Source organism: Poromitra crassiceps (assembly GCF_964638095.1).
Source record: "Poromitra crassiceps genome assembly, chromosome: 23".
NCBI lineage: Eukaryota > Metazoa > Chordata > Actinopteri > Beryciformes > Melamphaidae > Poromitra > Poromitra crassiceps.
In genome coordinates, this window is record NC_139639.1 from 13,606,038 (window position 1) to 13,617,979 (window position 11,942).

General features: G+C 43.1%; 1 long non-coding RNA gene across 1 annotated transcript in view; it reads right to left on the minus strand.

Moving 5' to 3' along the window:
• Positions 1-430: 430 nt before the first annotated feature.
• Positions 431-11,942, minus strand: part of LOC310797451 — an 11,877-nt gene continuing 365 nt past the window's right edge. The window contains exons 2-3 of the long non-coding RNA XR_014553731.1: positions 7,741-7,886; positions 431-598 (exon numbers count right to left, since the gene is read on the minus strand). This is a non-coding gene — a long non-coding RNA (uncharacterized lncRNA). The remainder of the gene's footprint in view (positions 599-7,740; positions 7,887-11,942) is intronic.

Genomic DNA, 11,942 nt, shown 5'->3' on the forward strand with positions numbered 1-11,942 from the left:
TATCGGACTGTGAATACGCTGATTGGATGATGAGATTGGAGTTTTAGGCCTCCGTGCGGACCTCAGGTACCGCCACAGCCGCCCCTGTTGTATTATGGGATATGCATTTCCCAGGCAACGACACACGTTGACATGTTTTGGAACAGCACTGCACGCTGGCACAATGCTCCTAAAAGCAAAATGCTTATTGTTTTGAATGATTTGGCATCTGCTATTACTGTCCACTGTCAACACCAGTATTGTTGTATTGTAATAATATGCCATAAAGGTTTATTGAAATTTTGGGGAGAGCAGGGGGAAAAAAACAAAAAAGGGGAAACACTGATATTGTGAACTCAGTAACGTGAATCGTATCAAATCGTGAGTTGAGTGTATCGTTACATCCCTACTGTACCTGCAGGTTGTCCTGGAACTCTGATATGAAGCCCTTCTCGCGGGCTTCCAGGGTCTCGCGGTTCTTCATGCCGTCCTTCAGCGACTCAAACACGCGGCTGACGCTGGAGCGCAGCGCCTGGATGCCGCTGATCGCCTGGGAGAATGCCTCCAGGTTGACCCCGACGTTCACCACGTCTGCCATCTTCCCTTCACTGTCTGTCTGCTACACAGGAGACAAAGATCTCACATTGGTAAGAACCAAATGCTAATAGGTTATTCCATTGCAACATCAGTGAACAGCAATCTGCCATTTTGGCCTGAAAGCGACCTCTCTGATTGGCTGTCATGGCTCTGTGCTGTTGTCCCAAGGAGGCTGGGTCAAACTGGATGTTTTGGATAACACAGGAGTTATGTCAAACAAACGTTAATATCTCAGAAACTATACATCACATCGCTTATATTTTGACATTCTGAGCGAGAGCAGGAACTAGGCTACCCCAAGAGTTTGATGTATAATATATGCATGTCGTGTTAAAGTTGTGTGAACTGTCGCAGTTTTTAAAATGTAAACGGGGTCAGCCGGCTAGAGTCAGACACTCAAGGCCCAAAGCTCAGGCTCCACAGGGTTCCATTGCCGTTGCCACCCAGTAACGCGATTTGTTTACCAACAGATATTTTGATGATGACCAAATATTGTCGCTCATATTGAATTGACAGGGTATAAATTAATTGATAGGAGCAAATAACAGAATTTACGTTACAAATATACACATAATTGGATATACAATACATTGAAAAATAAATAGATCAACAATACAAGACATTATGACAATCTTCTCCAGTTAGAAATAGCCTAGCCTAGTCTAGATAGGCGTTTCTTTTTTGGCTCATTTCCACCACATATAACAGCACAGTACAGCTCTACTCGACCTGGTCTTACTCGTCTCTACTTGATATATCTTAAGACCAGTCGTAAGACCAGTTGGTGCAACCGGCTTGATCATTAGAATGTTCGACAAATATTAATTAAATGGTTAACTAATTGTTGAATATGTATATAGGGTTTTGAACATTTGTAAAGGTTGCGTGCATAGCTCATGTTCTAATTTATTCTGAGCTGATAATTAGAATCGTTGATAATTAGAAGCTTCAACAAATATTAAATAGTTTACAAATTGTTTGTTGAATATTCGTGAAACATCTGTAAAGTATAGGTTGAGTGCATAGTTCAAGTTCAACTAATTTATTATGAAAAGATGTAGATATGTTCATGAATTGTCACATATACTCTATAGATCAGTGGTTCTCAAATGGGGGTCCGCGGACCCCCAGGGGTCCGTGGCACTTTGCCAGGGGGTCCGTGAAAAGTTTTCAGGTAAAAATAAATTAATAATAATAATAATAATAATAATTAAAAAATAAAATGCTACATGTTACTTATTCCTTCTCAAACTACTTCCTACATGGTGCTAGTCTATCAAAATATCTTGGCTGTCATTGATTGTGTTGCATAGTGGTTTTCTGTACTGTTGACAAATTGTGATATTGTAAGTCGCTTTGGACAAAACAAAAGCGTCTGCTAAATGTCGTAATGTAAATGTAATGTAATGTGTGATTTTTTGCAAAATCTTCATAGTTCAACGAAAATAGTTTATGCTTTAAATCTAAAATGGTTCATGGATTACATTCTAATAACAAACCTATCAAATTAAAAGTCAAGCACGTTACCGTGGAAACAATTAAGCTTAGCCCAAAATCACAAATCAGAATGAGGGGGTCCCCGGTATATTTTTTATCTTGTAAGGGGTCCTTGGCTGAAAAACATTTGAGAACCTCTGTACTAAAGCATCTTGCAAAGAAGAAATGGTCAATTCTTGTGAGATGATTTGATTAACTTACTAGAGGTCTTGGGCAGACCATCTCCTATTGTGATGGAGAGGGTCTTCCCTGCAGGTTTGACCTGGGCCAGGTCGCCTTGTCCCCTCTGGAAAGCCACCACCCTGGAGCCTCCTCCACCCCAGCCCTCCTTCTTCACTCTGAACTCCAGTCTGGGCGGGGAGAAGACAGACATGTGTCATTATAGTGTTTCTGTGAGTTTCTATGCGTGTGCAGGTACAGGTTGTGTGTTCCTGTACCTGTCGTTGAAGGAGAGCGTGAGTTTTCTCTTGGTCGTCTCCTCATATCGTTTACACAGCAGGCTGAGGAACTCTGTCTTGAAGTTGGACTCCAGCAGACTGTCATACTGGGGCCTCATGCACGATGAAGAAATCGTCCATTCTCGTACTGAAGACAAAGACAGAGGATTAAGGATTTAGGGGACGTTCACACCAAAAGCGTTTTTTTCAGTCAGAACGCTATGAAAATCATGTTGAGAGCGCTTCCATTGTGCACAAAACACAGCGCACGGAGTGTTTTTTTTGCGCTCCGTTTGTTTTCCCCTGTATTTGCGTGCAGTACAGATCAGAACACAACGACCACACGGACGGTAGCCAGCTGGTTTTGTCTGTTTGATGTTGTTCACTGTCAACATGAAAGCCAGATTATTGCCAATTCTGGCAGCAGCCGAGGTTGAAAATCCCTCGGGAGGAGAAAAGGTAGGAGGAGTGAAAAAGACGATCAGGGCGCTTTTCCTCTAATGTTCAACTTTTTTCAGCTTTAAAACGCCCACAGCGCTCCTCCAAAAACAACAGACGCCACCAGCGCTAAACGCCAGGGGCCGGTTGCACCAAGTGGTCTTAACTATGCCTGGTCGTAACTCCTACGTCGGTCTTAGTTAAGACCAGTCTTTAGAGTGGATTTACGCCTGTTGCACCAACACGGCTTACGTCTGGTCTTAACTACGCGGGTCGTAGCAATGCGCGTCCATGTGAATTGCCAGGGAATGCACCCTGATTGGATGATGTTGCAAAAATGTGCCTCGCGACCTGCTTGGAGCGCACTGTGCCACTACGCTCTCTCAACCACTACTGTATGTGCATCACTACACCCTCCCTCCTCCCACCCTCCCTCGCTCCCGGGGAAAAATGGTGGCGATTGAGCCAGACAGACAGTCTGAATGAAATTGAATGTAACGTTCCCAATTCTATGTATTAAATTCTAAAAAATTAACGGCAACATTTGGGAAGGCTAAGCCACACAACTAGTTCGTTGTAATCTAACATCATGCTTCAAAGACGGAGAACTGGCTGTGTTACGACGATGACAGTAAGGACTCAAAAAGGTCTCCGCTGATAAGACACAGAGATCTCTGTTACAGGCAGGCTCTACGCCTCCTCCTGACCAGGCGTAAGAGTTACGCCTGGTCGTAGTGAAAAGAAGGCTTAAGCCGTCTTGGTGCAACCAGCGTAGCTGTTAGGTCGTAAAGTTACGACCAACTTAGCTTAAGACCAGTGTAAGACCAGTTGGTTCAACTGGCCCCAGGTGCGTTCATTAAAATAGGAGCACGTTTAGCGCGTCCTTACATAGAGAATGAATTGCAGAAAGATGCTGGCAGCTCCAAAAATGCTTTTGGTCTGAATGTCCCCCAAGGCAGCATAAAAAAAAACACATCCAGGTGTTGAAGTAAGTCGTGCAGGTTTGCTCAGGTTGGACGCATAGACTTCTCCCCCATCCCCCCTCCCCTCTCTGGCACTCCGCGCATGTGCGTGCATGAGTGTGTGTGTGTGCGCGTGCGTGCGTATGTGCGTGCTTCACCGGCCGCTGCGCTTTCTGTCTCCACTCTCGCTTCCTTGTAGAGTCAGGGGGAGGGGCTTAAAAAGGTGTGTCTCTATCGGTCTCTATCCGTCTTTCTGTGGATAGGCTATACTTATTTACAGCAGAACTGCATTCATTGAAATGATTGTGATTTGTGGATTATTTGTACTCATTTTAACTGGTTCATAATAAGTGTCAGCCAAATTACTCAAATGTAACATGTAAAAAGCCTAACCAAACACTAGATTGTTTTTCCCCATTGAAAAATAACTTTAAATTTGACTTATGCTGAATCAGCGTTTTTGAAACTGACCCCAAGAAGAGAGAAATTAATTATGCAAATTCTGAATTCTGGGGAATATTTTCATTTTCTAGTTTTACTGTCCAGAAAAAAAAAACATCAACCACAAATGCTGCCACTCCTACCTGAGAGAGATAGTGCCATGACCACTCCTACCTGAGAGAGATGCTACTACCTGAGAGAGATACTACTACCTGAGAGAGATACTACTACCTGAGAGAGATACTACTACCTGAGAGAGATACTACTACCTGAGAGATATACTACTACCTGAGAGAGATACTACTACCTGAGAGATATGCTACTACCTGAGAGATATGCTACTACCTGAGAGAGATACTACTACCTGAGAGAGATACTACTACCTGAGAGATATGCTACTACCTGAGAGAGATACTACTACCTGAGAGAGATACTACTACCTGAGAGAGATGCTACTACCTGAGAGAGATACTACTACCTGAGAGAGATACTACTACCTGAGAGATATGCTACTACCTGAGAGATATGCTACTACCTGAGAGAGATACTACTACCTGAGAGAGATACTACTACCTGAGAGAGATACTACTACCTGAGAGATATACTACTACCTGAGAGAGATGCTACTACCTGAGAGAGATGCTACTACCTGAGAGAGATGCTACTACCTGAGAGAGATGCTACTACCTGAGAGAGATACTACTACCTGAGAGAGATACTACTACCTGAGAGAGATACTACTACCTGAGAGATATACTACTACCTGAGAGAGATGCTACTACCTGAGAGAGATACTACTACCTGAGAGAGATACTAGTACCTGAGAGAGATACTACTACCTGAGAGAGATGCTACTACCTGAGAGAGATACTACTACCTGAGAGAGATACTACTACCTGAGAGAGATGCTACTACCTGAGAGAGATGCTACTACCTGAGAGATATGCTACTACCTGAGAGAGATACTAGTACCTGAGAGATATGCTACTACCTGAGAGAGATGCTACTACCTGAGAGAGATGCTACTACCTGAGAGAGATGCTACTACCTGAGAGATATACTACTACCTGAGAGATATGCTACTACCTGAGAGAGATGCTAGTACCTGAGAGATATGCTACTACCTGAGAGAGATGCTACTACCTGAGAGATATGCTACTACCTGAGAGAGATACTACTACCTGAGAGATATGCTACTACCTGAGAGAGATACTACTACTACCTGAGAGAGATACTACTACCTGAGAGAGATGCTACTACCTGAGAGAGATACTACTACCTGAGAGAGATACTACTACCTGAGAGAGATGCTAGTACCTGAGAGAGATACTACTACCTGAGAGAGATACTACTACCTGAGAGATATGCTACTACCTGAGAGAGATACTACTACCTGAGAGAGATACTACTACCTGAGAGAGATGCTACTACCTGAGAGAGATACTACTACCTAAGAGAGATACTACTACCTGAGAGAGATGCTACTACCTGAGAGATATGCTACTACCTGAGAGAGATGCTACTACCTGAGAGAGATGCTACTACCTGAGAGAGATGCTACTACCTGAGAGATATACTACTACCTGAGAGATATGCTACTACCTGAGAGAGATGCTACTACCTGAGAGATATGCTACTACCTGAGAGATATGCTACTACCTGAGAGAGATACTACTACCTGAGAGATATGCTACTACCTGAGAGAGATACTACTACCTGAGAGAGATACTACTACCTGAGAGAGATGCTACTACCTGAGAGAGATACTACTACCTGAGAGAGATGCTACTACCTGAGAGATATGCTACTACCTGAGAGATATGCTACTACCTGAGAGAGATACTACTACCTGAGAGAGATACTACTACCTGAGAGATATACTACTACCTGAGAGAGATGCTACTACCTGAGAGAGATGCTACTACCTGAGAGAGATACTACTACCTGAGAGATATGCTACTACCTGAGAGAGATGCTAGTACCTGAGAGATATGCTACTACCTGAGAGAGATGCTACTACCTGAGAGAGATGCTACTACCTGAGAGAGATGCTACTACCTGAGAGATATACTACTACCTGAGAGATATGCTACTACCTGAGAGAGATACTACTACCTGAGAGAGATACTACTACCTGAGAGAGATGCTACTACCTGAGAGAGATACTACTACCTGAGAGAGATGCTACTACCTGAGAGATATGCTACTACCTGAGAGATATGCTACTACCTGAGAGATATGCTACTACCTGAGAGAGATACTACTACCTGAGAGAGATACTACTACCTGAGAGAGATGCTACTACCTGAGAGAGATACTACTACCTGAGAGAGATGCTACTACCTGAGAGAGATGCTACTACCTGAGAGATATACTACTACCTGAGAGATATGCTACTACCTGAGAGAGATACTACTACCTGAGAGAGATGCTACTACCTGAGAGAGATACTACTACCTGAGAGAGATACTACTACCTGAGAGAGATGCTACTACCTGAGAGAGATACTACTACCTGAGAGAGATGCTACTACCTGAGAGAGATGCTACTACCTGAGAGAGATACTACTACCTGAGAGAGATACTACTACCTGAGAGAGATACTACTACCTGAGAGATATGCTACTACCTGAGAAGAGATACTACTACCTGAGAGAGATGCTACTACCTGAGAGAGATGCTACTACCTGAGAGATATGCTACTACCTGAGAGATATGCTACTACCTGAGAGATATGCTACTACCTGAGAGAGATACTACTACCTGAGAGATATACTACTACCTGAGAGAGATGCTACTACCTGAGAGAGATACTACTACCTGAGAGAGATGCTACTACCTGAGAGAGATGCTACTACCTGAGAGAGATGCTACTACCTGAGAGAGATACTACTACCTGAGAGATATGCTACTACCTGAGAGAGATACTACTACCTGAGAGATATGCTACTACCTGAGAGATATGCTACTACCTGAGAGAGATGCTACTACCTGAGAGATATGCTACTACCTGAGAGAGATACTACTACCTGAGAGATATGCTACTACCTGAGAGATATGCTACTACCTGAGAGAGATACTACTACCTGAGAGAGATACTACTACCTGAGAGAGATGCTACTACCTGAGAGAGATACTACTACCTGAGAGAGATGCTACTACCTGAGAGAGATACTACTACCTGAGAGATATGCTACTACCTGAGAGAGATACTACTACCTGAGAGATATGCTACTACCTGAGAGATATGCTACTACCTGAGAGAGATGCTACTACCTGAGAGATATGCTACTACCTGAGAGAGATACTACTACCTGAGAGATATGCTACTACCTGAGAGATATGCTACTACCTGAGAGAGATACTACTACCTGAGAGATATGCTACTACCTGAGAGAGATGCCGGTGATGTTTCCAAACTCCATCTTTCGTTTCAGCACCTCTTTGATCTGTCCTTTCTCCGGCCCCTTCTTCACCTTCTCCCGGCCAATCAGATAGATACACTTGGGGGTCAAGATCAGGTCTCTCTTAATGGACTGGATGTGAGACAAAAGAAGGAAGTGAGAGGGGTGACTAATGCAAGGAAGGAGAAGTAGAGTGGGTGGCTCGGGAGAAGGATGGTTATGTCAAGGCCACAAAGAAGCCTCTAATCTATTCTAGAAGTCGACTTTAATGGGAACAGATGCTCGATAAATCTGCAGTCTCACATTGTCGCAGTGTAGGATAAAACCAAGCCACATTTTGCTAGTGTCAAATGACCAGTGTTGGGCAAGTTACTTTCAAAATGTAATATACTACATATTACTAGTTACTTTCATTTGAAAGTAATAAGTTACTTTCCAATATTACTTTCTGTGTAGAGTAACTTGTTACTTATTAGACTACTTTTGCATTACTTTTACCAAAACAACAGCAGCAGCAGAATGACATCGCCGCCCCGGGACCATTCCGAAAAATAATTTCAACCGCCTTGAAGTCAGTGTAAACAATCCAAAATTCTAAATGTTATTCTTTTCCGTTGTTATTGTCATCTACAGTGGTTATTTGCATAAAAACACTGTTTGATTAGGAAATTATTGTATCTTTTTTAAATATGTAAATATGTAAAAAAAAAAAAAAAAAAAAAAAAAATTATGTAATGTAATGTATTTAATAAAATGTAACTCAATTTGTAACTTGAGTTACTTGACAAAGTAACTGGTATAATATTACTGAAATCCTATAAGTAATAAGTTATATTACTGAGTTACTGCTAAAAGTAATATATTACATGTAATATGTTTTTTTTAAACACGATTTTAGACGGACAAGCCCGTCTTTTTATTGTCACACGGTTACACATCAACACATGCACGGAGGGCCACAAACACACACATGCTGACGGTGGCCGGTGAAATTTGTCCTCTGCATTTAACCCATCCTGGCTTTTTGTCCTTTCCTCCGAGGGGCAGGCCAGGAGCAGTGGTCGCTTTCTCGTACAGCGCCCGGGGACCGACTTCGGATGTTGTCGTCACTGGTCGGATGACGATGACGATCTGGGCCCGTATTTATCAAGCTTCATAGAATTACTCCTAAGAACACTGCTAAGAGTACACTTATGAGCAAAAAAATTCCCAGCTAAAAGCTGCACTTAAAAGTCAGTTATTATGCATCTCACTCCCTCTTTCAGCGAGGTGTAGGACTGAATCTTAAGTGTCAATCTCAGAGCTGATTTACGACAGGTGTGTGTGTGTGTGTGGTGACAGGTGTGTGTGCCGTAAAGGGAAATGTTGATGACGCAATTCCAAGTACACAGGAATGGCCAATCGCTGAATGGAATCCCTTATGCACGAAATATCCTAAATAGAGATGATTCAACAGTGAAATGCACAATGGGAGTGTAGCATATATTCACCAATAATTTCAGAAGAAATTATCAACAAAATAATACAAGATAGCCTACATTGAAAATCACTCAAGAATAGGCTAAATCTTTCCTAATCCACCCAATTTACCTAATCCCACAACTGACTCTAAACTGGTGTGCTGTCAATTGACTACCCTATATAGCCAGGTTCTATAGGCTGTATGATGAGCAAACATGGAATCCAAAAGAAAGCCGAATTGGATGGAGGATGACACGCTGTGCTTAGTGGAGAAGATTTGCGCACGTCTCTGTCTCCTGAATGCCATGATGTCAACATCAGTGGTGTCGTCTACGTGATACGCAGGTATACGCCGTATAAACACTGCGAAATGACTCAGATTTGCATATGCGCACTGGGAAATGCGCTATGATATGTATCGTTTTCAATTTCCATTTATAAAATTCACCCTGTGCGCTCTGTGTGTTACCCTACGTTCACACACAGCACCCAAGCCTTGCCTTTACCCACGCTTTTAAAGGCGTCCTTTTTAGTCAATGAGGCTGTGTACACAGGGCGCCTCAACGTGAACCTTCCGTGTACCCACGCCTCGCCTGAGCTGCGCCGATTTTTACGTGAGTTCTATTTTCAAGCCAACTAGGCGCGTGAAGGCATACTATTTCTGTCAAGCCATGAAAGAAAAACGCGACAATATCCGTGGGAAATGTCAGTCAGAGTCAGTATACCCTCTGAAAAATGGTAGACTACACCACTGGTCAACATTGCCCTGCTGGCAACTCCTAACCACTTAGGACACCTCCTGAGGACTCCTAAATAGCTGGGGGAGTAGGAGTGTTTCCTAGTCTTAAGAAGGTTGATAAAAAGCTTTTATTCTTAAGTGTGAGAGTAGGACTAAATTTCACAAATTCTCAGCACTTAGGACTAAAATGGCACTCTGAGACGCTTGATAAATACGGGCCCTGGGCCCGTATTTATCAAGCTTCCTAGAATTACTGCTAAGAACACTGCTAAGAGTACACTTATGAGCAAAAAAAATCCCAGCCAAAAGCTGCACTTAAAAGTCAGTTATTATGCATCTCACTCCCTCTTTCAGTGAGGTGTAGGACTGAATCCTAAGTGTCAATCTCAGAGCTGATTTACGACAGGTGTGTGTGTGTGTGTGTGTGTGTGTGTGTGTGGTGACAGGTGTGTGTGCCGTAAAGGGAAATGTTGATGACGCAATTCCAAGTACACAGGAATGGCCAATCGCTGAATGGAATCCCTTATGCACGAATATCCTAAATAGAGATGATTCAACAGTGAAATGCACAATGGGAGTGTAGCATATATTCACCAATAATTTCAGAAGAAATTATCAACAAAATAATACAAGATAGCCTACATTGAAAATGACTCAAGAATAGGCTAAATGTTTCCTAATCCACCCAATTCACCTAATCCCACAACTGACTCGAAACTGGTGTGCTGTCAATTGACTACCCTATATAGCCAGGTTCTATAGGCTGTATGATGAGCAAACATATTCTGCTGTTATGCCATTGCTGCGAAGGGTCAGTGGTGTGATGATGTCCCTAATCAAATCGGTCACATAGATGATGCCCGCTCTGTCTAATCGATATCGTTTGATCAACTGCTCGTTGTCAAATAATTCAAGTACATCCTTCCGCTCTCTGAAGATTCGCGCACGTCTCTGTCTCCTGAATGCCATGATGTCAACATTGCCCTGCTGGCAACTCCTAACCACTTAGGACACCTCCTGAGGACTCCTAAATAGCTGGGGGAGTAGGAGTGTTTCCTAGTCTTAAGAAGGTTGATAAAAAGCTTTTATTCTTAAGTGTGAGAGTAGGACTAAATTTCACAAATTCTCAGCACTTACGACTAAAATGGCACTCTGAGACGCTTGATAAATACGGGCCCTGATCTTCTGCATGTTTTAATGGGGGGGGGATAGCACCTCATGGGGGATTCGATCCTGCGGCGCCCGCTTCGCAGTCCTGTGTCTTATCCATTAGGCCACGGAATGGCCTTTACTTTTGTAATGCAAAGCAACTTACAGTAACAGATGTTTTTTTCTTCATTCCTTTGAAGGACAATAAGTGTGTCTTTTAAGGCTGGCTCACACTACAGGATTTTCGGGCCGATTTATGCCCGATTCACCCCTCCCGAGAATCGGAGGAGAAATCTGGCCTGGCAGCTTGCCAAGCTTGGTCGGGCCCGACTTTCGGCACCGATTATCTTGTAGTGTGAGCTGTTTGCAGATCCAATCTTAAGCCTCCCGATCTGCTCAAAGCCTCATCGGGGCCGTCCCGATCATATCAAACATGTTTGATATTTAGGACTGAAAATCTGCGCGAATACATCATCCTGCTGCTGCGTCAGACTCCCGTCATTATCATTAATTGCTCATTTGATGCACTGCAGGCATCAGATAGGCTACCAAATACAAACAGCACAGAACCATGAGGATTTGGGGGAAAATGTCACTAATTTATATCACAATGAATGACCAATGAATAAAAAGTTGTGATATCGTAGTTTTGAGCCCCTGCCAGTCAGAGGCTGTAATCTCCTACCTGTTTTATCAGGCAGTGTGGGGAAAAAAGGCATTGTTGCTGCGGGAAGCAATCCAGTCTATCCAAACTTTTGCCGATCTCATGACATGCAGCAGGGGAATATATTTTGGTAGCGCATGTGTTTGTGTTCTCACTTGTACAGACAATAGAGTCG